Source organism: Paroedura picta, chromosome 12 (assembly GCF_049243985.1).
Source record: "Paroedura picta isolate Pp20150507F chromosome 12, Ppicta_v3.0, whole genome shotgun sequence".
Classification (NCBI taxonomy): Eukaryota; Metazoa; Chordata; class Lepidosauria; order Squamata; family Gekkonidae; genus Paroedura; species Paroedura picta.
In genome coordinates, this window is record NC_135380.1 from 36724012 (window position 1) to 36751966 (window position 27955).

General features: G+C 46.1%; 1 protein-coding gene across 8 annotated transcripts in view; it reads right to left on the reverse strand.

Moving 5' to 3' along the window:
* The window catches only part of TNC (tenascin C), a 91753-nt gene extending 67433 nt beyond the window's left edge, over positions 1 to 24320 (reverse strand). For 3 of the 8 annotated variants that reach the window (XM_077306929.1, XM_077306928.1, XM_077306930.1), the window contains exon 1: positions 23965 to 24320. The gene's annotated coding sequence lies outside the window, so the exon portion shown is untranslated. The remainder of the gene's footprint in view (positions 1 to 23964) is intronic. The other 5 variants (XM_077306936.1, XM_077306935.1, XM_077306932.1 and 2 more) reach the window with 4 other exon arrangements.
* Positions 24321 to 27955: the final 3635 nt, after the last annotated feature.

Consider the following 27955-nt stretch of genomic DNA (forward strand, 5'->3'; position numbering starts at 1 on the left):
TTGAAGAGGCATTCCCTCAGATATGCAGGGCCCAGTCTGCGTAAAACCTTGGAAGTTGAACCTAGTCCAATCAGGTTAGATCTCAGAAGCTTTGGATGTGAGACCTCCAAGGAAGTCCAGGGTTGTGGTGCGGAGGAATACAACCTCTGGACATCTCCTGCCATCAAAACTCTACAGTTGTGAGTCAACTATGATTTGACAGCTCTTCCTTCTCCACCCCCAAAAGGACAGGTGCGTATCTCATCCATCTCATGGGAAAGACCCAGGATCCAGACAGCACTGTCTGCTTTCCTACCATCAGCGCTCCTGGATCCTGGAGGAAAGCACCACACCCTTGCAAAGACGAGCCCTGTTTAGAGAGTAGCCCTTATAATGGCCTTTTGGCAAACAGACAAGAGGAAGCTCTTAACAACAAGGTAAAAGGACCTGGGGATGGAGGTGATGGCAAAGACTTTTATCCCAAAGACCGCTCCTCAGGCATGCTCTCCTAATGCAGCCAGGTGAAAAGGTATTAGCAGAGTCATTTTGGGTTCTCTTGTCTCCACGTTGCTCCCCTTTGAGATCAAACGTAGCAATTTATTTTCCTGCCTTTCCAGCAACTTCTCACAATGGGAAGGCAATAAAAGTCCAGCCTCTTCTATCCCGAGGCTATTTTCCCCCCACCAGCACCAGATGATACTGTATTTTAATATTTATTGCAAAAGAAATCAGAACCAAATGGGCAGGGAGGGGAGGAGTGCTTGACGGCTGGGGAAGGATCCTCCTGTGCATATGCTTCTTGGAGCATTTTTCAAGTCCTTTTCTTAAAAGAAAGACAGTGAGAGAGGGACAGCAGGTTTACTTGCCAGCCAGTCTCACTGAGCCCAAAGTCTATAGCAGGGTTGTCCAGTCTCACTGAGCACAATCAGAGTCTATAGCAGGGGTGGCCAAACTGTGCCTCTCCAGACATCCACGGACCACAATTACCCTGAGCCCTTGCCCCTGGTCTATAGGAAGAGTGTTCAGGATTGCAGCTGCAGACAACTTAAAGACCTTCAACTGAAAGTGAGCATGTTGATGGCTGGGCCTTCCATATGGGGGTGGTTTGTTCCCACAAATATATGTGGGTTGGCACAAAAAAAAGTTTAAATATTGCACAAATGCAGATGTCAGTGCAAGAAGGCTACAACTGCATACAGACAGCAGATGGTTTGGTGTGAGAATGCAAACAGCACAAGGGTACATAATGTTCTATGTAAACATGCTTCCTTTACAGATTCATCAAAAGCACAGCAGATTTTAGATCTCCTTAACTGCGACACATTCAACTTGTTAAAGTCAGGACAGTGTTCCGACCAATTCCAGCATGTATCATGTGTACGACTAAGGGCAGCCCAGTGTAAACATAATACTTGTACAGGGTTGCCCAATCTAGCCATGGAAATTCCTGAAGATTTGGATGTGATGCCTATGAAAGAGGGAGCTGGGGAAGGATTTTGACTCTGTGGTGTGCCATAGAGGCTGGCCTCCAAAGTGAACATTTCTTCCTGGTAAGTCAACTTCCAAATAGGGTCTAGAGATCTCCCAGAATTACACCTGATCTCCACACAAGAGAGCAGGTCCCCTGGATAAAATGATTGTTTTGGAGAGAGAACTCTATGGTATAAGACCCTGCTGAAGTCCTCAAATTCTAGCCTCCTCAGGCTCTACCCCCAAATCTCAGGGAATTTCCTAACTCTGCACTGACAACTCTTTTTCCAAGGAACTAATCTCTGTAGTCTAGAGCAGGGGTAGTCAACCTGTGGTCCTCCAGATGTTCATGGACTACAATGGGAATTGTAGTCCATGAACATCTGGAGGACCACAGGTTGACTACCCTTGGTCTAGAGATCCGTTGTAATTTCAAGAGAACTCCAAAACCCACCTAGAAGCAAAGAGTTATTGTGTATCACTTCACATAGTCACAATGTCTTTCCCCCCCCTCCTATCCTCTATTCTTTAAAGCCTATTTAGGGATGCCAGCCTCCAGGTGGGACCTGGGAATCCCCTGGAATTATCATTCATCTTCAGGTGATAGAGATCAATTCCCCCGGAGAAAATGGCTGCTTTGGAGGGAGGACTCCATAGCATTATACGCCACTGAGGTCCCGCCCCTCCCTAAATCCCACCCACTCCTGGCTCCACCTCCAAAGTCACCAGGCATTTCCCAACCCAGAGCAAGTAACCCTAATGGTGGACCACAATGGTTATTTAAAAACAACAACAACAACAACTGAATTGACGAATTCCAGAGGAGATTTCTGTGCAAGAACGTTTTGTCTGCTGTTTCTCAATTTGAATCTGAACGGGAGTGAAGCATCAAGAAACATGGAGGGGCCCCGATAACAGCCGATCCCTTCTCACTCCCTGGGTGGTCTCAATAGTATGTGGAATGGCTGGAGATACAGTCTGGAGGGGAGAGAAGGAGGGTGGAATGCTAACTTTCTTCCAAAATTGTGATCTAGCTAATGTATAATGCATTGCGTGATTCCAGGACTTCAGCTGGGAATCTCTGGCCCGCGGCCAACTGAATGAATCGGGACAGCCTCAACTTAAACAACTTAAACATCAGTGCTTTTTTCAGGCACAGAACAGGGGTGTGCGACATCAGCCCTCCTCGGTTCCGGTTGTCCCAACTGATGGACTAAATCATTGTCCCTGCATGTCCCACATTTGGGGGGAGGGAGGGAGCTTTGTGAGAAATGGTTCCAGTGGCTTGAATATGCCTCCTTCACTGTCTAGCTCTCTCTCCTTCCAACTCAGGGTAGAACCTTGAAGTGTCAAATGAATCCATCTTGTCACTGCCGTGTCGGCAGGCGCATAAATAACCCACCGATGAATACCAAGGCCCAAGTAGCAATTGAGATTGGCATGGTGTTATCTCGGGGATTCTTTCCTTCTGAGAGTTATGCTCACTCTTCATTTGTACTACAGCTTTTCTCTGTTGTTGCCCCCACTTGGTTAAATGGCTTGGCAGAGCAAATTCAGATAAATTTCTCCAGCAAGATACAGGGAGCATTGTAGTAGTAGTAGTAGTAGTAGTAGTAGTAGTAATAATAGTTGTTGTTGTTGTTGCTGTTGTTAAGTAAGATCCCCACACATCTTTGTAAACTGAAACTGAGCAACTGTATTCTCAAGCCTGCTGCTGAGCCAATGAGAACCCTGGAGGAGATAATTTGAAAATCGTCCAGAAGTTCCTTTCCTAACCATGCTAAATATCCAACTCCTTCAAAGCCCCCTGCAGGACACCTCTTATATTCTGCTCAGTGATGCACACTGAAGATCTCACCGATTCTAACAATCTGAACAGTTTGGGTCTTGTCCATTTTCATTGCTGGCATCGTTGATGAGATGTTTGTTTCTGTGTGCTTGTTTTGCACATCCGTTACGCATCATGAACTCATTTCACTTGCTGATCTAGTGACATCACACAAGACTCCGGCCCAGTCAGTACTTGCACAGGCTCTTGCTTGCACCCCCTTCTCTTCCCGTCTGTGCTTCAAACTGCTGACCGTTTCCACACGGTCTGGTTACCCGTAACTAGCGAGGTCAGCTCGCTTGTGCTTCCTCAGATCATGAGCTGCAAGGGACCTCATTAGGGAAGATTAATCAAACAAACGGTGGCGGCCGGAGTGGATTTTTTAAAATGAAGAACAGCTTGAGACGGCTCAACCGCGCTCCAAGAGAGGCTGCCAGCTCTGGCGCTTGCTGCCAAAAACCTGTGGGCGCTGAGCCATCCTTTGGCGCTGAGAAAAAGCTGAGCATCTTGAAATGGTTTGAGAGGCTCAGAGGCTGAGAGGACTGGGCTGTACCTTCTGACATAGCGAGAGCAGGACAAGATTCTGTCTTTTCCTAGAAGTTGCCACCACACTTGCTGAGCCAGCACTTAACTCCTCCTTGAGGGCTTGGGGAGGGGGGCCCTGATCTCCAGTGGCCCTTTCCTGCACTTTGCACCTCACCCCCCCAAAAAAAACCCTTTTTTACTTCATGGCTCTTCCATGCAAACTGAACCTGCAAATCTTTATTGTTGTGCCATTTCCTGTTTCCTTGCACCAGACTTTTCGCAGGCATGGTATGCGTTTTCCAGGGCTGTTGGCGCACAGAGAAATCATCTGCAGGAGTGGCAACTGAAACAAGGCTGAGCTGCTCTCTCCTTAGCTCTAGCACGTCCTTTTATAAACTCTCCAGTAGGGTTGCCAGCCTACAGGTGAGACCTGGGGATGCCCTGGAATTATAGCTAATCTCCAGACTAGAGATCAGTTCCCCTTGGAAACAGTGGATGCTTTGGAGGGTAAACTCCATAGCATGATATTCCACTGAGGTCCCTGTCCTCCCCAAGCTCCATCCTCAACTCTCCAAGGGCTTCCTAACTTGGATTTGACAATTCTACACCCCCTCCTCTGCTGGTGGCCAGGTGGCACCTGGCAACCTGAACATTTTGCTACCAGTGGCTGAGGCTGGTGCAATCTCATCACCAAGGTTGTCCAGGGTTGCTACACAGAGACAGGCAATGGCAAACCACTTCTCTGGGTCTCTTACCTTGAAACCCTACAGGGTCACCATAAATTGGCTGCAACTTGAACACACTTTGCATACATGCACACACAGAGCAGCAAACTCATATCATCTAGGGGCCTAATTTGCAACCCAGAGATGACAGCTGGACCCAAACGGAGATCTAGGTCCAGATCCCCAATCCAGGTCAGCTGTGTTTTTGGTCTCAATTCCCCCTCTAAGTTGAAGGAAGGAGAAATAATGCATTCAGTTCTGATTCTGAAAGGCGAGAGGTTAGAACTGAGCCATGTGCATTGAACTTCACCTTCAAGAGGCCATCCTGACTCATTCCTTTCCAGTCTCCTTTATTTCCTTCTGTCCTTTATTTGCCATTGGACAAAACAGAAGTCCCTATTACTGCAACCAACAGGGAGATACATCAAAGTGGGACTATAAAGCAACAATGCAGACCCTGCAACATGAAATCTAAATGTGTGATTCCTGGGGCACCCACCTGGCCGTTCTACCTACTCTGCGTGTCTTTGTGTGCGTGTTTTATTAAACCACTTGGATTAATACCCGCTTCTGCTTCTCCCATCAGAGAGGTGGGTGGGAGGGGACTCTCTCTGGCAAGGCTGAAAATGCTTGGGGGTGAATGTAAATGAAACGCTCTGTTTACAAGGCATAATGACGGGTAGCCAAGTTGGATCCGATTTCAAAAGGCATTCACTGCATGAAACCATCACAAAGGGGGACTCTACCCAGCATCCCTACACAAGGGGGAAAAGAAAGAACTTGATGTGGAATGAGGAAAATAAGAAATGTCCTCCACCTATTCTCAAAGGACATACAATGTGGACATTCTGGAAGAAGGGCCGTGACTTGCCGGCGCTTTAACACAGGAGCAAGGGTGCAGGGAGAAAGTGTTAACCTCTCCCCCCAACTCTAGCAATGCAGCCCCAGCACCAAATCTACCATCCCCATTGCTGCTTGTATTGAGATGGGAGCTCCAATCATAGACCTCCAGATCAGGGAGGGACTGTGGCTTAGCAGAAGAGCCTCTGCTTTGTATGCAGAAAATCCCAGGTTCGATCCCTGCTATCTCCAGTTCTAAGGACTAGATTGTAGGTCATCTGAAAGACCTCAGCCTGAGACCCTGGATAGAGCTGGTCTGAGTGGACAATACTGATGTGGATGGACCAATGATCTAATGCAGTATAAGGCAGCTTTGTGTGTGTGTGTGTGTGTGTGTGTGTGTGTGTGTTGGTTCATGTGTCTAGTTTGCACCTAAGTCAGCTCCCATTTCTCTTGGCCTTTTCCTCAAGGAATCATTTTTTGGCATTTTGTTGGGGGGTGGGGTTATGGGGTTATCCTGCTCTGATTTTGTGCTATAATCTGTTGCTTGTTCACTTGCTCCTTAAGTGATCTTCCTGAAACTGTTTCTCACCTGGGCAAAATGGAAATAATCTTTTCAAACCAACCAGGGAGTAAAATGTAAAGGGAAGAGGAACCCCCTGGCTTATTTCAGCCTATACAATCTTGCTGACTGGAACTATTTTATTTATTTGATTTAAAGACTGATCCTTTCTGCAAGTAGACATGGAGCAGTTAACACCATATAAAATCCAATTCCTGTGCATAGTTAAACCGTTAAAACCAGTGAGATCAAGATAGCAATTTAAAAACTAAAGTGCTCCAAACATTTTTGTTTTGACCGGTAGGGACTCTTAATGTTAGTCATAGTCCAATTTCAGATCTAGCTTCCAGATTCCAGATGCCAATGGCGGGTAAATAGAGAAAATAGAGACCCACATGGATTTTACTTTTTTGGCTTATTTTGGCCTCAGCCATATGCCTAGTGGAAAAGCACCGTTTTACAGACCCTTGGAACTTCGATAGTTCCATTACCATCCCACACTCTCCTTAGCCCCAAGAGAGGAAGGAAGGCCCTCTCCCTCTCCCTCTCCCTCTCCCTCTCCCTCTCCCTCTCCCTCTCCCTCTCCCTCTCCCTCTCCCTCTCCCTCTCCCTCTCCCTCTCCCTCTCCCTCTCCCTCTCCCTCTCCCTCTCCCTCTCCCTCTCCCTCTCCCTCTCCCTCTCCCTCTCCCTCTCTCTTGGATCATCCATTTTTCCTTCCATGGATATGAATTCTGGTAGGAATCACCTGAAAAAATAGAAAGAGGGACAGACAGAGACATCACCATTGACTTGGTAGGCCTAACTGCTACTGTCCATCAGGAATGATCTATGCAGGAAACAGGAGAGAGGGCAAGAAGTGAAGCCCTTCCAAAATGAGCCGTTGGTTTTCTTTTTGAATCAGATCAGCAGAACTGGAAAGACAAGGCTGGGAAGACCTGTTCTTGGATCTCTCAGTGCCTCATGTGGTTTCGTCATAGTCCACCAAGAGTGTGTGGAAGAATCACATTGCATGAAAAAACCCACTATGCTTTGGAAAAGAGATAGAAGAAGAAGAAGAAGAAGAAGAAGAAGAAGAAGAAGAAGAAGAAGAAGAAGAAGAAGAAGAAGAAGAAGAAGAATTGGTTCATATATGCCACTTTTCTCTACCCAAGGGAGTCTCAAAGTGGCTTACATTCGCCTTCCTTTTCCACTCCCCACAACAGACACCCTGTGAGGGAGGTGAGGCTGAGAGAGCCTTGATATCACTGCTTGGTCAGAACAGCTTTATCAGTGCCATGGCGAGCCCAAGGTCACCCAGCTGGTTGCATGTGGGGGAGCACAGAATCAAACCCAGCTCGACAGATTATAAATCCACACTCCTAACCACTACACCAAGATATCGTGAGGAAGAGATGTCATGGGGAAGTAGAAAGTGGGTGCCCAGAAATATATTGGCTGATGTCATAACACACCTGGGCCTCTCATTGGTAGCTCCTGCTCTAATATATAAGCATATTTTCATGGTCTTCACTGGCAGTCTTCAAGCAACAGCTGGACAGATGCTTATCCTGCATGTGTTAGACTGATCCTGCATTGAGAAGGCGGTTGGACTAGATGGCCTGCCCGGCCCCTTCCAACTCTATGATTCTATGATTCTATGGCTTATTCATGCACAGATCCTGTTGTGTACATTTTGTGTGTGTGAGGGGAATGGAAATCAGTCCAAGGAAGAAAGGAACAGTGTGATAATAAAGAAAGACAGGAGAGAAGCAAAATTGGAAAAGGGGGTTTTGTGGTTGGAACAGCAGGGAAAAGAAATTCAAAATCATCCTTAAGTGGTACAGGCCAGAAAATCAGCTGCTCTTTTTCCTAGAAGAAGTTGAATGGTTGCTTTATGAAAGCCTCTTCTGTCCTTGAAAAGCAACCTTGGGGAACATAGAACTTACCACATCTGCCATCTCCTGCTAATGGGGTATCTCCAATGGAGAGAGATCATGGATCTGGCTCTAATTATACCTAATTAACGGGAATTACATGAGATTAAGCACTGAGACATGAGCACGGAATGACTGACTCTAAATTATGGAAGCTAGCAGCTTATTCATACGGCGCTAAACTGATTGTCTCATTTCCAGCGATGAGTTATTAGGAGCCCGTTGATGCTTATGTTTAGAAACATGGCTTTTCTGAAAATTTGGCTGGCTAAATATAGCCATTACTTAATGCAGTGCTTGGTGCTACTTACCTAAACATTCGGCTCAAAGCAACTGTGTGTTTATAAAGGATTCAAAGTTTATCTGACATAACCCAGACCAGTAGAAAGATTCATAGTCATGGCTGATAGCCTTCAGCTGTCAAAGACCCCACGTAACTTCTTGGGATGTTGGCCAAAACTGGCTTGGTGTCAAACATGCCGAGGGAAAAAACACAGTTCATCATTCTACAGCCTCCTACTAGAGAAACCATTTTAGTCAAGCTCCCTTTATGAGATTCCGCTAAAACTTTATTTGAGAGCTGAACTGAATTCTTGTAATTCATTTTCCCCCCAAACAGAAATCGCTGTCAGAGATACAGAGATTTCTTTACTCTGCCCCCCCCCAAAAATCCCTCTGTGCTGTATTCTTTCCCCCTTTAATTCAAACCAGAAGAATTTCTGCTATAGGATCATGCAACTTGCTACGGTTCTTAGATCCTACAGTTCATCTGCTTCTCTGCATGCACAAACACTGTAAAAAAGAGAGAGAAGCACCATCTTGATGAAACTCTGCACATGAATTGTGTGAAGGTTCTTTTTGTGTGGTGTTATACCTTCAGTCACACACATTGCTGTGCTCTTGGCAGAACACACAGAAATGACTGGATGTCATAGCAGATAGAGTAACATCAAGATTTCCCCATGATATACCAATGTCCCCAAAGAATTTAAAGGAGCAGAATCCCATTCAATTATCTAAGTGTTTAAATATTTTAAAGTTTGCCTAAAACTGTTGTAAACAGCCTGTGTGATGTAACGGTGAAGAGCAGCTGCTTCTAATCTGGTGAGCCGGGTTTGATTCCTCGATCATCCTACATGCGGCCAGCTTGTCACACTTCTGGAGACATTCCGCACACATAGGACAATACACTTTCAATGCACTTTAGAAGTAGATTTTCCTGTTTGACACAGGAAAATCCAGCTGCCAAAGCATATTGAAAGTGCATTAGCCTATGTGTGCGGAATGGGCTGATAGAGCTGTTCTGACCGAGCAGTAATATCAGAGCTCTCTCAGCCTCACCTCCTTCACAGGGTGTCTGTTGTGGGGAGAGGAAAGGATAGGGGGTTGCAAGCTGCTTTGAGACTCCTTCGGGTAGAGAAAAGTGGCATATAAGAACCAACTCTTCTTCTTCTTCTAAAACTAACAAGGGAAGAGAAACAAAGTGGGTAGAGGAACCATGGAGATGTTTTCTATTGCTTCACTCCTGAGCTGAGGCCTGGGGAGTAGGGTTGGAGCAGGCAGGTTCACCGTTCTACCATTCCACTTTGGAAAAAGTAGGGAACATCAAAACCCAGGGAGAAATTTAGAGAAGGACGTCAGAAGGATCCTTAGGGTACAAAGATTTCTCCAAAAACATCAACATACACTGGGGAGGGGGAGGAGCCTGACTTTTCATGATGACATCACAACCTCTCCCCCACTCCTTGGCAAAATACTTGGCAAAGGAAGGAGGAGGAGGAAGAAAAGCAGAAGAAGAGCTGTTTTTTACACCCTGCTTTTTATTATCCTACGTCTCCTTACACCATGCATTTAGCCACACTTTGCTTCATTTAAAGCAGAAGGAGGCACTCATGTTGTGCTGTGTGATCCTTCCCCTCTTGGAAATTCTGTTCACAAGAGTAGAATGGCACATGAAACATGAGCCCATAAACTCTAGCAGATCTGAAGGATGATATTTTCATCTCTGTTTATAGTCATAGAATCATAGAACCATAGAGTTGGAAGAGGCCATACAGACAATCTAGTCCAACACCCTGCTCCATGCTGGATCAACCTAAAGCATCCGGGTAAGGATCTGTCCAGCCATTCTCTTGAAGACTGCCAGTGAGGGGGAGCTCACCACCTCCTTAGGCAGCCAATTCCATGGCTGGACTACTCTGTGAAAATTTTTCCCCTGATAGCTAACCAGTATTGTTCTACATGTAGTTTAAACCCATCAGTGAGAGTCCTATCCTCTGTCACTCACAGGAACTGCTCCTTGCCCCCCTCCAAGTGACAACCTTTCAAATACTTAAAGAGAGCAATCACATCCCATCTCAGCCTCCTCTTCTGCAAGCTGAACATTCCCAAGTCCCTCAGCCTTTTCTCAGGGGCTATGGTGCCCAGAACACGGATCATCCTCGTCACTCTCCTCGGTACCCTCTTAATTTTGTCCAAGTCCTTTTGAAGTGAGGTCTTGAGAACCGCACACAGCACTCCAGGAATGGACTGACCAATGAAGTATACTGAAGGACTATGACATCTTGCGAGTTCAATTCTCCCCAAAGCTCCCCCAAACAGAGGACAGACAACAATTTAATTCAACTTTATGCTATTTTATTATCCTCATATATGCTCACTAAAAAAATAGCTAAATATACTGTTAAAAGAAATCTGAACGCAGCTCCAATCTATCACACGGACAACAGATGTCATATTCTGGGGAGGAGTCCCAGAATATGGGAAGGAATTCAGAAACGTCCCAGATCTAGCAATGTGTCCACTTTGGCAGAATCAAGCCAGCACAACTAATCAGATCTCCAAAACACCTGGAAAATACACAGCAGGCTCAGAATCTGAGGCATCATCCAGGGCCTGCTATCAAATCTATGGCAATTTGACTAGGAGAAAATGACTGCACAATGCCAGGGGGGTCTGCAGGCTGCTCTCGGTTTTGCATCCAAGAGCCCAGCAGGGTGCAAATCAATTGGCCAAACTGAGTTATTTGTGTGATTTGTGAGCAGAAATCTCACTGAAAGATGGAAGCAAGTAGGACATGTCTCTCACTGGGTAGCTTTTCCACCAACAGACAACATGAGCCTTCCATTTTACGGTCAATTTCCAGGGCTTGCCTAACCAAGACCTTGGGCCCATCCCATTTAGACAGAAGTGATAGATTGGAAACAGTGGGTCACCGTGAGCGACAGTGATCAGGCCAAGGGCGGAAGAGCTCTGTTCTAAAAATGGAAACTGTGCTGCGGAAATAGGCCATGCTCAACGACTCCCTGGAAAGCAAAAAGAGAGCCACTGCTTTGCTTCCCCCCGCTCCTTGTTGGCTTTTCTTTCCAGTCACGTTGGAAATTTTCTCTCTGAATGTTGCCGTCCCAGGGAAGACTGCTGAGCTTTTTTTGAACCCACTCTTCATATCGTCACCCCCCTCCCGCCCCTCCTCTTGGTGACTTTCTCCTAATAAAATCCCAAGCATTGTTTGCACTTCATTATAACGTCTAGCACTCCTCTGAGCGGTGATGTCATGGTCTGGACGGTCCAGGATTGGGGCTACTGGGAGATCAGGATGCTGCTGTCTGAGATTTCTTTAAAAAAACCACAAGACCCAAAGATAAAAGGGCTTAACCCCTGCGGAGAGCTGGAGCAGTTCAAATGATGTCACCGGAATTCTCCCTTATCTGGTTTGGAATACGAATTTGCTCCCTTTGTGATGCTTGTCTGCAATCCAGACTGAGCACCATTCAGAAGGCCTTCTCTAGCTCAGATCATCACCTGAGCCATTTTCACTTTGGAAGGAGTCTGGAGAAAGCAGAGCCAAGTGGTCCCTGCACTGTTAGCTGTGCTACAGGCCAAGCCAGGATATGAGCATTGGTGATGATCTGTTGCTGTTGTCACTGAGTTAATCCCAGAAGGATGATTCTGTTAGAATTCTCAGTTCCTACTTTGAGACTACTATCATAAGTGGTTTTGACAAGGGCAACAGCTTCTTGGCTTAAGTCTTTTGTGGGGGGTGAGGGGTGGGGAAGCAGGGAAGTATGATCATTGTAGTTATGTGGACAGGAAGAACAGAAGCACATGCCCAAGTAGGCTATGGACTCTGACCCTACCAAAAGAGAAATAGGGGAACAGCTATGGTTCAGTGGACAAAATCTCTGCTTGGCCTGCAGAAAGTCCCAGGTTCAATCCCTGGGATCTCCAATGAAAAGGATCAGGCACTACGTGATGTGAAAGACCTCTCCCCAAGACCCTGGAGAGCCACTGGCTGTCTGAGGAGACAATCATGGACCAATGTTCTGATTCAATATAAGGCAGTTTCATGTGTGTTCGTGCCTCCCTGGTCCCGCAAGACAAAACACAGCAAGCCAATGAAAAGCACCAATGGCCCATGCATCAAACCGTCTACTTTCCACTCCAAATGTGTTACAGAGAAGTTCTCCTCATATCTCAGGTCTGTGTGAACTCTCCATTTCCCACCACCCTTTTTTCCTTCCTCTCCTTTAGGCAAGAATATGCCCAGCTGGCAAAAATCTACAGCTTTCTAAACTTGTTTTAGGAAAATTCTTTTGCCAAGTTATACTTGGCCAGGAGCTCGTCCCCCCCCCCCAAGTGACTTCAGAGTGAATTGCACCAAGTGCTTTAGTGGCTCAGCTTAAACCTATAGGCCTTGTCATTCTTCTTCTGCCTCCCCCCCTGAATCCATCAGAAACAGCCCCCCCCCCCGAGTCCATCCCAGCCACTAATACGAGCCTTAAACACAAGGCTGCTGTTTCGGCAGTGTTTCCTTTCAAAACGCGCCACCATAGATTATCCGATAAACTGATCTTGAGCCATTAATTCTTTTCTTGTTTCTTCATTTCTCCCCTTTCCCATCTTTCCTCCAGTAAGCTTATGATCCGATACCCCATTCTCTATCCTATCCCCTCAAAAACTTTCTGAGGTAAATATGAAGTCCCCCATTGCTCTTTTTAAATCCTCCCTCTCTGTCTTGTTCTGCTCTTTCTTAAAGGAGGGGAGAGCAGCTCACATGGGTCCCCCCCCATATTATCCTCACAATAATTTCATTTACTAGCTGGGCATGGCCCAAAGTCACCTCAACAAACTTTCATGACAGAATAAATATTGTAATCTGCATCACAACTCTCCTCACTACACCTCACTGACTCTTCAGTGAAGGCTCAGGTTTACGATCCATGAATGGAGATCCCAGTAGCTTTCTCTGCCATAAAATTAGGTGCCAGCAGAGGCATGATTCTGGTTTGGCTTTTAAGGCTTCCCTTGTGGCATCTTCCAGAGCTGAACTTGTAGAGATCTAGAGCCTATATGTTTGGTGTAGTGGGCCAGATAGCAGTACAACAGGGTGTGCAAGAAGGAAACGTACAGATTTAGACTCCCAAAGTGCTAGGTGCGATGCTCACAAAACTCCCAGTGTCCTGTGTATCCTGAGTTTTTCAAAACTCGGACTGTCCAAGCATGATCCATGAGCAATTTGTTACAGCTTTTAATCCATCTCTTCATTATCAGTGAGCAGATGCATACTGATGAATTACAAGGAACAGTCGCGGAAAACAGTTTTGAAGATGTTGTGTGTGCTGTATTATCAAGGGGTTCTCTGTGTGTGTAGTATTTACCAGCGTGTAGAAGTGCAGGTGTGCATTCTCTAAAACATTAGACACAGAAAAAATCCTAATGAAATTATCAGTAGAGATACATCAAATTGCTTTTTTTCTAAAAAAAAAAATCAGTGTACACTGATAATGTATAGATGAAGACTTCAACAAATGAACAGGAAGCCTTGGGATGGTTGCCAGGTCCTCCTGGCCCTTGGGGGGGGGGATGGGGGTAGGGTTTCCAGACCAAGGTTGGGAAGCTCTTGGGGCTTTGGGGATGGTGCTTAGGGAGGACGTAGACCTCAGTGAAGTACAATGCCAAAATGTCCACTATCTGAAGCAGCCACTCTCTCCCAAGAAGCTGATCTCTATAGTCTGGAGATGAGCTGTCATTCCAGGGGATCCCCAGGCTCCACCTGGAGGCTGGAATCCCTGAGCCCTGGTAAACTATGCATGATCTGGTTCTGGAATCTCCAGCTGCCCATTCCTCTTCACAAATTGCCAACTTCTTTAATGGTCAGAGGATAACCTACTCCAAAGGATGAAAGGGTATGTCTCCCAGTTTTTCCTAGCCTGGCTTTCTGCCAGGGCTGAACTGAATCCCAAGACTGAGGAAATGACTGCTCCAATGTGATCTGAGCACGCACAAAGAGCAATGACAGGTCACTGCTAAATTTACTTGAAATAATGTCCTTTTAGAATGCCAAACCAGCTGTACAATATGAACATGTGGAGTGCTGCCTTAACTCAAGATAAAATGGTCCTTACAAGGAAGGCAAGTTCAGTTTTTATGCATAAAGTCTCCAGGGATGGCAACCACAGACAAACAAACAAACAAAAACCCTTCCTGAAATGAGAAAGTTTGTCAGAAAGAAATGGTAAAGAGTGCTGTCAGATCACAGCTGATTCCGGGTTGACCATGGTGAGTACATGGATGGGAGACCACCTAGGAAGATTGGGATTGCTATGCAGAGAAAGGCAATGGCAAACGTCCTCTGAACACCTCTTGCCTTGAAAACTCTATAACAGGGGTAGTCAACCTGTGGTCCTCCAGATGTTCATGGACTACAATTCCCATGAGCCCCTGCCAGCGTTTGCTGGCAGGGGCTCATGGGAATTGTAGTCCATGAACATCTGGAGGACTACAGGTTGACTACCCCTGCTCTATATGATGGAACTTCATGGGGCTTTCAAGACAAGAGATGAGCAGAGGTGGTTACCGATTGCTTTCCAAAGCATTAGAAAGGCACCCACACCTGCAGACCTGCATTAGCACACCCCTCTCCCACCTCACCCATCTGCTTCACAGGTAGATCCCATGCCCTGCTAAGAAGCCCTCCTCTTTCACTCATTTTGAACTTCAATCCAGTATGGGATCACTTAGTTTAATTCTTCTGCTGAACTTAACGGCAGCTCCAAAAAGCACAATTAACACACTTGTGCATTGAACTAAAACACTCTACTTTGCACCAGCTGTACTCAGAGTGGGATTTTTACGTTTCAGCTATTGAGAGCCTTGGCGAGAGAGCTTCCCTCAAGCTATCTGCATAATCCATCTCTGCAAGATCAGTTTTGAGGGTTGCTTCCTCTGAATTCCTGAACAAGTACAAAAAGCAACTTTAAAAGTCATTCAATGGTTCCCTTCTGTGGTCCTGATTCCTGAAGGGGATGTAACTTGCTTTAAAAAAAAAATCAATCAATGTGTTTCCTTGCTAGTATTTCTTTTCCAGGCAGAATTCCTCTGTCCTTGGTACTAGCATATAAAAATTTACAGGAGAAAGAAATGTCTTTGTTTCCAGAGCTCGTGAGATCACAGAAGCCGTTCCTAGAAGGCTCTCCCTTCCCTCCCTCCCTCCCTAGCGTGATGGTCGCATGGCCTAGTTCTGTCAGATACTGTGAAATCAAGAATTTGCCTTCTCCAGCAACCAAAGTTGATGGGATTTCAGCTCCTCGGCTGTCCGCTCCTTTGAGATAAAGGGGGGGGGGGGGGGAGGGATGCTTCGCCAGGAATAAAAGTGAAGTTTGGATGAACTAATCCTTCAGAGAGAGTATGATTTGATGTTTACCATGCCAGATAGCGAGGATAGTACCGTGCACACGATTTTTAAGTGTGGGGGGAGCACAACCCTTTCCAGAACCTTCATGGAACTTCTAAATCAGATCTTTCTCGCTTTTCCTGAATTTTACACACTTTTTCTCTTATTTTTCTATCTCTTACCACTAATAGATTTTCATGGATTCAATTAGTAGCTTTTTGTATTATTTCCTTTAGGAAAACTCGGGGGGGGGAGGTTTAAATCCCCACCCCACACCTCCATGCATGACCTTGTATAAGGACCTGGTTTTAAACCTCCCCCCCCCCCTTGCCATGAAGCACAAAGTGTGACCCATGGACTGTCAGATTCTGTCTCTCAGCTTCATCTAATTCTCAGGATTGTTGTTGCAAGAGAAATGTATAGGCTGCCCAAAACATACCAAAAGAAAGGTATGGTACAAAACAATGGATGGGGAGAATCGTGCAATGCACCAGATATCCTGCTAGAACTACTTTTCTTGAAAAATCATGTTGGGGAATACGGTACAGGAGGAAGAAGAAAAGAACTTCAGAGAAAACAACAACAACAACAACTATGCAGGTAGAATTTTCTTTCCAAATATTAAAACTTACAGCCTTGTTTTCCAATAGGATCTCAGGTTGTAACAGACTATTCAGATTCATATGGTGGGAAAGAGTTCATTCTGCATACCCATGTCCTTCCCCAAGATGGTCCTGTTTCTCTCCTAGTAAGCTTGCAAGCAATGGCAGATCATGCCTCTTCCCAGTGGTCTAATCTTTCGCGAGTGGGACCACATCATCCATTTTTTTTTAATTAGATGATGCAAGATCCCCTTAATACTAAGAAGGAAAGAATAAAACCTTGTTCAGAAGATCTATGGCTGGGCCTTGAATGCATGGGCACTGGGCAGGGACCTGGGGAGCCCATAACAGCTCATCTCCAGACCACAGAGGTCAATTCTCCTGGAGAATAAGGATGGTTTGGAGGGTGGACTCTGTGGCATTGTACCCCATTGGGTCCATTCCGAAATATCCATGAGTTTCCCAACCTGAACTTTGGATCTCTTGCCCTGCTCCCCATCCTTTACCAGTGGCCAGGGCCTGGCCACTCTATTTCTGGGTAGGGGAATGGACCAAAACATTGTTCCAGCCCCAACCATTTATTAGACTGTGTGCTGTCCCTGAAATGTATACAAACTACACATGCATATGTGCAGAAATATTGATTCAGGTACCCAGCAAAATTTGACAGCACAAAACCTGTTTACAAATATTTATGCACAGATGAATGGATGCACATTCTTAGAGGATTCATGGGTCACATTACTGCAGTTCCCCCCATCCCTGTACACATTCAATGTGTATCTTAGGTCCCCTGAAAATGTTAACTGGCCTGGTCATTGGGACCATATCACCCCAGTCTTGGTCCATCTTCTCTGGCTTCCAGTTTGATTCCAGCATCAATTCAAGGTACTGTTGATGAACTATAAACATGTTTAAAACCTGAATGGCCATTTGAGACAGGGTCTTCAAAGCTGTGGCACCAAAATTATGAAACTCTCTCCTCAGGGATATTCACCTATCTTCTTCTGCCAGTGGATGAAGGCTTTTTGTTTGTTTGTTTCATTTATCTCTCCCTCAATGACCACCCTTTGTGCCTTGTGTTTTAATTTGCTGTCCTCTGTTTTATTTATATAGTTTAGCTCCATTTTAATGAGTTTTATGATATGTTTAATGATGCTTTTACTTATTTTTTTTCCTTTTTGGCCTTGATTGAACAGAAAGGTGAGACACAGATGTTGCAAATACATAACATCAATAACAAGAATTAAAATAAAATAGGTTTGTGTCTGAGCCGGATGAAGGCCAGAATCCCTAAGATATGCCTTTTTGATGCAACCGTACCTCCCCAATCAGAGGTGGTAACAGAAGCACCAGGGCTTCTATTTCAGTGGAATTTGGCCACCAAATGGTTAGTGGGCTAGTTCATGCTGGGACCACTCATAATTGAGCAACTGATGTCTCTTGGTCCTTTGCTACCTCCTTCTACTTGGAGGAAGAGCAGGAAGGAGAACTGGGTGCACCATCTATGTGCCACAGAGCTGCCAGTAAAGATTTTAATGACAGACAGAGAAATACTATTTGACATTATCCCCCTTTGCTTTCATGCCCTAGACCAGGGGTAGTCAAACTGCGGCCCACCAGATGTCCATGGACTACAATTCCCAAGAGCCCTTGCCAGCATTCGCCAGCAAATGCTGGCAAGGGCTCCTGGGAATTGTAGTCCATGGACATCTGGAGGGCTGCAGTTTGACTACCCCTGCCCTAGACAATCAGGATTCCAGTCCAACATCCTGATTCAGAGATTAGTTCTCTTCCAAACAGATGCACTGAACACACCTGTCAATGTGGCTGCTCAAGTAGCCTGACCAGGCACCATGGTGGTCATGTCTCCAAGCCTATGGAAGAGCACAAAGCCATTCCATTCATCACTCAGTAATAAATCAGTATTTTCTACCATTTGGACACCAAACAGCCGGTCCTGGGCCTTTGAGATGGGTCCACAGGCATGTGTTTCAAATGTCTGTCATCTACAGTCACCCTTTCAAAAACATATGCGCATCTATCAATGCCCATCTATCAGTGAGCCTCTATTAACACTGACTGGAAGTTCAGAGAGCTCCCTGACATTTTCTAATTAAGTGAGAAAGTCGCTCAGGAAAGGAAGATTGAGTTTCCCCAGAATGAAATGTATGTGTTAGCCGGTCCGGGCACATGGATCGAGTTTCCCCAGGCAATACGCCTCAGAACACGTCAAGGCTTCTTTTACAACCTAGCAAAACAACCGTTAAGCTGTCCTCCTCCTGCGTCCTCCCCGCACATCCTGCTCGCCAGACAGACACCCCCTTGTCAGGTGGAGCAGCAGCCCATTCGGCTGATTATTTACATCTCACTTGGGGAGGGGAGTAGGGCCGGGAGTTGTTGGACGTGTGCCTGGTTTTTAACTTTTCCCACATGTGGGAGACATATGCCACTGACGAGGAACGTGTCTGAGCAGGGAAAGACTGAGAGCACCTTAGCATGCGGAGTGCAATGCACATCACTTTCCAGAGCTTTCTGGCCAAGGGACAACTGGAGATTGCTGCCATTTTCCTTATCCCAGTTTCTCCTTGGATGTTGGAGTTACTAATTTGCTGGTCCTGTTTCAAGAGCAATACTGATACACTAGGAATTTTTCTGCGGTTCCTTTTTCCCTTCTAAATTTAGGACAGAGATGTTGTGCATGTGCCAGGGGTCCCAGCTTTTGGTTTCTTCATGCTCTCTGTGTCTCCCCACCCCCCTCCTCTCCATTAATCCTGAGCTGATGCACTGCATCAAGATTTCTGCAAAAAAGCAATCACACATGTGGACAAAATTGCTTGTTCTGCTGTGTGTTATCAGAGCACCAGAAAATTCTATGGAAAGTACGCCATCTATGGTATGGAGTAGCAGGCTCCCTAGGCCATGAAGTACTGAACAAGCCACTGGGGAAGGGAGGAGCTCTCTGCCAGTAACCTGGGCATTTATGGACACCTAGCTGCCGATGTAACCCACGGAGAACGCAGAGGCCTGAGCCAAAAGAAAATGAGAAGGACCAACTAAAAGAAGCAGTCAGAGACAGGGGCGCATGGTGAAGACTTTCCTATAGAATCGCCAAGGGTCAGACATGACTGAACAGATGACATCATAGCACCAAATGTGTGTAAGTACAGAAGGGTGGACAGATGCAGAAGTTCTTCAGGAACAGTCCCTTGTGGCCAATTGTGGGATTAGTTGTAGGAATCAGCGTGGAATCAGAACTCAGTTGTAGTTAACTCAGCAAACAGGTAGGTATCAGATATGGGGCCTTTATGGGAACAGCACCTCCCCACAGGATTCCTCTTAAAGGGTCATCAAAATGGCTACCCCTTGATCTTTTAGAAGTTGTTCACAAAGGCCTTTAATACTGAAGGGTTCTGGAAAGACCTTGACAAGCCAAAAGTATTTGATTCTTATTGTGTTGAGACTCTCTGCTCCAATTTAATGCTGCTCTTCTGCTGGTTAGATTATCCCTCCCTTTCAGGTTGCTTGTCTTTTATGTTTTAGGTTGTTTGAAAGCTCTAATTAGAATCAAATTGTTAGGAGACTCTCCAAGAACCTCCTTGGTAGGCAGAAAATTGGCATCTGCGTTTAAAATAAACAAATTGCAGTAACCTCAGGGATTCCTTGGAAAATCTCCAGATAATTAGCATTTTACAATAGTTTTGAGGATGTATAGTGGGTTTTAAAAAACTGCATCAGAGCTGAAGCTAAAGATTAAAGGAAACAGCACGACAGTAAAATCAGGTCTCAGTTTTTAATAGTGGAATGTTTCTCAATCTGTCCGAATCCTAAAACCAAATGTTCCTATTCTTGGGGAAACTGTTTGGCCTTCCATTAAGGTGCATCTGGAACCATTCAGTTTTAGAAGATTTTGGACATGCCAACTTTTACTGGATTTCCAGATCAGTAATGTCTCATTGACCATATCCGGAATTTGATATAGGCCCATAAAATTATGCACTGTATAGAGAAAGCAGATAGGGAGGTTTTTTCTTCTTCTTCCTCTCCAATAATGTTAGAACCTGGAGTCACTCAGTGAAATAGAAGAGATATCTTCTGCAGGGCCTGCAAAATGGATCTCTTCTGCCAGGTCTATGGTTGAGGCAGGGTTAGTGCAGGAAGAGCAATTGGGGTCCCCCTGATGCCAACAACAACTATCATTTCTGATGTGTCTCTCCTTTCTTCTCCCTATTGTAGAAGGGTAGGAATGGTGATTGAGGGTTCCACCATTTTGCTGCTGTGATTGTTGGGTTTGTGGATGTTGTGATAGTCCATTTTAATTGGGGGGTTTAATGGGTTTTTAGCTGGATAGATAGATAGATAGATAGATAGATAGATAGATAGATAGATAGATAGATAGATAGATAGATAGATACCTTCACCTCCTAGAGAATTCACTTATGGAATTCACTGCCACAGACTTAGTAATATACTAAATTAGATTACTTTGATATGTATTCATAAATTCATGAGATATAGGTGATCAATGGCTTCTAGCCAAGGCAACTGTGCATTCGGTGGCAGTGTACCTTTGTCCTGCATCTCTATGTTCAGAGGCAACAAGCTGCTCGGGTAGGAGACATTGGCTTTTGTGGCCCTGCTTGTAGGCCCTCCAGTGGCATTGGTTAGTCAGGTTTCCAGCCTTCAATGGGGTCTGGAAATCTCTCAGAATGACAACTAAGCTCTTCACTCCAGAGGTCAATTCTCCTGGAGAAAATGACTGCTTAGTTGATTGGATTACATATGGTATGAAGAAGAAGAAGAAGAAGAAGAAGAAGAAGAAGAAGAAGAAGAAGAAGAAGAAGAAGAAGAACGTAGGCTTATGAGCATCCCTGTGGATCTCATGGTGACCCAGGAAATCTCATGGCAGAAAGACTGTGATTCAATTTTTGGGCTGCTTCTGGATTCTTGTTTCATTTAATGCAATGAAAGATACAGAGCTTAATTCTGCTAAATATATAAACTGGCCCCATCCAGGACAATCACTTCTGACACCCCTCCGCCTGACCCAAGCTTACTTTTGGTGTGAGTGGTAGCACTCAGGTTGCCATCCTCCAGATCATGGCTGGAGATTTCCCTCTATTACAACTGAGTTCCGGGTAATAAATATCAGTTCACCTGAGGAAACAGCTGTTTTGGAAAGTGGATTCTCTGGCATCCTATTCTATTTAAATCCCTCCCCTTCTCAAACCCTGCCCTCCTCAGGCTCCGCCCCCCAAATCCCCATGTATTTCCCAATCCAGAGATGGCAACCCAATTGGAAGAGGTGCTGTTGATTCGATGCCTCTTCCCACTTGCCTCAGGCAGGTGGGAAGGAATCAGTGTTCCTAGTTCTGCAACCCCCCCCCCCCTTCATCTTCATAGTAATTTGTCTGCAAGGCAACTATTGCAGACTTCCCATGGATCCTCTGGCTACAGCAGAACAAATCCAGGTGACATCTTCTGCCAGCAAAGATTGACTAGCTCAGCATCCTGTCATTTTCTTTTCAGCACTTCCAGTGGATCCAAGTACATGGCGTAAATAAACTATCGCTGGACTCAAACAGAACTCCTTGGAAGAAAGGCACTCATTCCACACTGCTTTTTATCAATTAATTTGCTTAGTTTGCAAGATAGAGAAATAGAGTAGGAAAACCAGACAGGAGTATAGAAAGTTATAAACGGATGCATTCTTCTTTGCCATTTATACTGCAATCCTTGGCAGAGTTACACCAGTCTAAGCCCATTGATTCCAACAGGCTTAGACCAAAGTAACACTGTTTAGGATTGCACTGTTAAATTATTCCCACCCCCACCTCCACCCCCCAATGGGTTCTGTTTAGATTTCCGCATGGGTATGGGCAGTTTTCTAGGAAAATATATATAGGCTGAATGCTGAAGTCCCAACTTGCCTACAGGCAAGTATTTTCACGTTTCAATGAGTCTTACTCCCTAGTAAAAAATGTGCACAGGATCAGGCTACACATCTTTCCCACTGACCTTCTCAGCCATGTTTGCATTTGGGATGTTCAGTGTTCTCCCAAACAGAAATGCACATGCAAGCAAAATCCTGTTGAAATTCCTTGCAGGAACCTCATGTCTGTATTCCACCCTTTCTGCAAGGAACTCAAGGTGGTATAAAATTCCTCATAATTTAACACAACTATAACCTGTGTGGCAGGACAGGCAGAAAACAATAATCTTTGCCTGTCCATGTCTGAGTGGGGATTTGAACCTGGGTCTTTCTGCTCCACCCAAACCCGGAGAGCCCAGGCTAGCCCGACCTCATCAGATCTTGGAAGCTAAGCAGAGTTGGCCCTGGTCAGAACTTGAATGAGAGACCCTCAAGATTGCAAGGGTTGCTATGCAGAGGAGGGCAATGGCAAACCCCCTCTGAATGTCTCTTCCCTTCCAAAACCTTAAGTCAGGGTAGTCAAACTGCGGCCCTCCAGATGTCCATGGACTACAATTCCCAGGAGCCTGCGGCCCTCCTGGGAATTGTAGTCCATGGACATCTGGAGGGCCGCAGTTTGACTACCCCTGCCTTAAGTCAACTGTGACTTGGACAGCACTTTCCACCACCGCCTTCCCACTCCAAGTCCACCACACTAACCACCATGCAAGACCGGCTATCCCCACCCCAGAACCTTAAAACTCACTTTCAGTGTAGTTTTAGGCAGGCTTTCAGTAGCTCTTAGCTGGATCGCGCCTGTGGTTTTTAAGTGGTATGCAATAGCTCTTCACTAAGGCTGTGCACCTAAGCATTTTTCCTTAGGAAAAAAAAATAAACAATCCCGAGTTCTGTGATGGGGACTTCTCCAAGCAACCTGAGACTGTGAACTGTATTGTTCAGGCTCAAGATGCTCCTTAAAAGAGAGAAATGTTCCATCTCTGAAATCCCAAAGACCACCGCGAAAGACGCTGGGAAGCATCTGCACATCGAGAAGCCAGATCCAGCTAGGAAATGGAGCCAAACACTATGAAACTCTTATTCTTTCTTTTAAAAAAAAAAGAAAAAAGAATGATTATTCAGTTCCCCAGATCCAAACCAGCACATATGGTCTATTCAGTCCGTCAAGAAGGACAAAAGTTGTAGCGGAGCTGAATAAGCAAAGGAACGTGACCAAATGTGGAAAAAAGGAGCTCACTCCTTTAACTATAGAAAGAATGCTTTTCATGCTCCCCTCGGAGATTTTCCAGCTTCCAGTCCTAGAAAACGGAAAGATCTGTGCCAAACTTCCCCTTCTCATCTTTTGCCCTGGACACCAGATGCACACGTAACTGTACTTGAAAGACAAAGCCCCCCGAAAAGCAAGAAGCGCGAATCCACTCGAATTAAGGGAGGATAAATGGCTTTCTTACACGACCCAAGGATGTCTCGAGACCAAGTTCTCATAGATCTTTCCATTCCTTGAGGGTCTTCAAAACTAGAGGGAACTTTGGGACCCTGGCTCGGACCCCCACAACGCCATTTCCCCGGTGCCTGTCTTCGGCTGTTGTCATTTCCAGCCCTGCTCATCTTTGATTACAGCTTTCATTCATTCATTCATTCATTCATTCATTCATTCATTCATTCATTCATTCATTCATTCATTCATTCATTCACTTATTCATTCATGCGTCCCCAGCGGCACCATGGAAACCCAGATTCGATCCGGTCAGACGGTGCAAAGAAACGCAACTTCAATACGCATCCCGGACCCCCCCCCCCCCCCCCGCAACATCTCCAAAGGAAAAGAAAGCTTTGAGAAACGGGAACCTGTTCGTCAAAGGATCACCTTTCTTGGGGAGAGAGGGAGGGAGAGAAGGGAGTCATCCCCCGTGCCTTACCTCCTCGCCTTTGAAATCAATTAGGTCCTCCTTGGCCGGGTCGCCATGAGATCCACAGGGATGCTCAAAAGCCTGCGCGCCTCTCTCTCTCTCTCTCTCTCTGTCCTGCAATAAACTCGCGGAAAGTTGCCTCGGCCGCCGTGTCGGTGGGCGTCAAGGCGGGGGACCGAGCGAGAGATGCCGGCCGGTAAGGCAAAGGGCGATCAGAGCGAGCTGCTTCGCGGGGTTGATCTGGTCGCGCCTGGCTCCGGCGCTCGCTCGCCTGTAATAGGACGCCTGCGGGCGAAAGGGGCTCGGGAGCTCTCGCAGTTGGCAGAGCGAGGGCACCGAGCCGCTCTCCGGATCCTGGGCGCGCGGGTGAAAGGCACACGCGCTCACCCGCACATATATATAGGCGGCAGAGGCACAAAAGGCATTTGCATGTAATTTATGGCTCGAGGAGGAAATCGCCCCCCCCCCCTCCACTCCCCCACTAAGGGGGGTGGGAAGGAAAGTCAGCCCAAGGCAGCAAATGACTCAGAAAGGGAGGCTGTTTCCCTGAGACCAGTGTGGTATTCCGGGGAGGGGGGTCGAATTCATATTACATGACATTTTTTAAATATGTTTTTTTTCCCCTTCAAGGATGACTCCAGCCCTAGAAGGCTGTTGTGAAGAACCCCCTTCTCCTGACTTGCCCCCTTCCAAGGTATCACGTCTCCAGCCTCCGTGCAAATTGCTTTCCCAGCACGGATTCAAAGGCCGGTGGCGAGGCTTAGTGGGGGCTTTCTTCGAAGGGGATGTCAGTAAGAAACTTTCTTCTTTGCCCTTGCTCTGGCTCGTCCTGCGGGAGGAGAGTGGAAGATGAAGGCCAGAAACTCTTGAAAGGATGAGATAAACGGCCAGGGGTGGATGCAAACGGAGAGGTCTCCTCTTTCTTCCCAAGATCTGATAAAAGGGGATTCTGTTTCTGGGAGCCATGTGTGGGAGAACAAGATAGGCTCTTTCCTTTTGTAAGGGCTCGTGTTTGTCCTGGCAGGGGACAGAAAACACCCCCTCCTCTCATTCACTTACACCAGCTTCTCTCAAGTTTTTTTGCCATTGAGAAACCCCTGAAACATCGCATCAAGGAACAAGTTTTCCAGGTTACTTTCCTTTGTTGTTCTGGGGGGTGGGAGGGGGGTGTTACACTACCCTGTATTTTTATTTCTTCTTCATTCCAGGCTAAGTGGGAGAGTTTCCACCAGGCCTGTGGCTGGTAGGGAAAGTATTGCCAGCCAGATAGATCATGGTAACTTGAACAACATGGTGGTATGGCAGAAGTTAGGACATAAAATAATAATAATAATAGTTGTTTTTTATGATTGGCACTTTTCACTGCCCAAAGGAGTCTCAAAGTGGCTTACAATTGGCTTCCCTTCTTCTCCCCACAACAGACCCCCTGTGAGGTAGGTGAGGCTATCAGGGCTGTGACTTGCCCAAAGTTACCCTGCTGGCTGCATGTGGAGGAGCGGGGAATCAAACCCAGCTCGCCAGTCTAGAAGACATCGCTCTCAGCCACTGCACCACACTCTTTTACTGTATTTTGTATTTTTTCAAATGCTGTTTTTCAAAGTTGTGGACTGCCCTGATTCTGCAAATTGGTGTGTGTGTGTGTGGTCAAGAAACGGAATAATAAAATAAAGTAAATAAATACAATTAATTAATGAATGGAAGACTCTCCAGTTTCCTGTTGCTTCCAGTTCCATATCTGAATGATGCACCTTTGAATGATGGGTGCGCAAATGTGCCTTGATAAATCCACAATGTGGTCATGTGCATAAACGTATTGGGATTCTTTTTTGCATAGTGTTTGGCTGAGCACATCAGTGAAATACCCGCGGACTCCTGTGCATTGGTAAGACAAGGCCCAAGAAAGTATTGCGATAGAAACTGGGGGAAAGGGGGGCACACAATAAAAATGTGCTGTGGAGTCAGACCTCTTTTCGTGTGTTGCGTTCTACCAGCGCATGCATCACTAAAACACCACACCAATGCATCTGGATGTAATTGTCCCGATGACATCAGGACCGATAAAACACTGCAACAAAATAGTTATGTGGTTAATATGGGGATAAGCAACACAGAGGAAATAAAACATCACAGTTTAAGAATTAAAAGTAGGAGGGGGTGTTGAGCATGTCTCAATTCTCCCAGTACAATTGGATTCAGATAAGTGGAATGCAAAGTGGAACAAACCAGAATTACAAGACAGGCGCAGATAACCGGCTGGGTGAATGGGTATTCCTTTAACTGGATTTCAAACAAACTTCTAAGCCAGCCTTTCTCAACTTTTTACCATTGAGAAACTCCTGACATACTCTTCAGGCTTTGAAAAACCCCAGAAGTGGGTTGATCCTGCAGAATACAGTTGGGAAGCACAGCTGTATACATGCCTATCTGGGGATCCTCCCCTACCCACTTCCTCTTGGCCAATCACTGGCCAATTTGGGAAATGGGCCTATCACTGGTCCATTAGGGAAACCAGTAAGTGACATAAAGTGCTCCCCATCAATTTCTCACTTGGGTGCCAACCAGGAATCCTCAGGGAGGGGTCTATCCATACCACGTACCCTCCAACCAGAATCTCTAGGCAGGAATATGGTGGGCGTCAATTCAGTGCAACATCAACATGGAGCACGCTGCACTTACTTTGCCGGGCTTGATCCTTGTCAGCAGCTATCTGTGAGTCTCTTAGTGCTCTAGAAGGATTCTTCCTGAGTAGCAGCTGAGAGGGAGTCACAGCAGTTTTTGAGCTGAGTTTGGCCCAGGCAGAGAAGAAAGCTTTGTGTTGATTTGCCATGAGAGGCTGTGCCCTCCTGAATTCCATGCTCCAAGGATCATGTCTTCTCTGCTTTTTGTACAGCTTTTGGCTGAGCACATCAGTGAAAAGCCAAAGTGGTGTAGTACTGAAGAACAGTGGCTTCGAATCTGGGGAACCGGGTTTGATTCCCTGCTCCTCTTGCACATGCAACTGGCCGGGTGACTGTGAGCAAGTCACAGAACTGTTCTCATAGAGCAGTTCTCTCACTTTGGGGGAGCTTGGTCTGTTTAGCCTGGAGAAGAGACGACTGAGAAGGGATCTGATAACCATCTTCAAGTATTTAAAAGGGTGCCATATAGAGGATGGAGCAGAGTTGTTCTCTCTTGCCCCAGAGGGACAGACCAGAACCAATGGGATGAAATTAATTCAAAAGAAATTCCGTCTCAATATCTGGAAGAAGTTCCTGACAGTTAGAGTGGTTTCTCAGTGGAACAGGCTTCCTGGGGAGTTGGTGGATTCTCTATCTTTGGAAATTTTTAAACAGAGCCATCTGATGGAGAGGCTGATTCTGTGAAGGCTGAAGGGGATTGGCAGGTTACAGTGGATGAGCAATAGGGTTGTGAGTGTCCTGCATAGTACAGGGGGTTGGACTAGATGACCCAAGATATCCCTTCCAACTCTATGATTCTATGATTCTATCTCTCAGCCTCCCCTAGCTGTTGTGGGGAGAGTATGGAAGGTGATTGTAAGCTGCTTTGACGCTTAGGCAGGAAAAAGCAGGGTCTCAAAAAACACTCTTCTTCTAGGCATGTATTCACTTCCACAAATATAACACATATGCAGATCTTTCAGGGACAGGTTTAGGGGGGGGCATGGAACAGAAAGTCTCCATGGGCCTCCTGTAGCCACCAGGACCACCCATTCTTGCTTACAGACCCACTTGCGCCCCATCCCAGCCAATATGTCCTTTACACCTGCAAACTCTCTTACCGCCTGCAGTGACAGCCACTCACATTGCCTGCATGGTCTTTCTCCTGCGGGGCTGGGTGCAGCTCTGAGTGTCATTGCTATGGCAACCAGGAGCACCTCTGCTGTGTGTACCACCCACGTGCCCTTCCTTAGCAGCATGAGGCTTCTGGGATTGTGGGAGAGAAAGCACTTGGCAGCAAGCAAGGGGAGCGTGAGTAGGAATGTCAGGAGATGCATAGATGT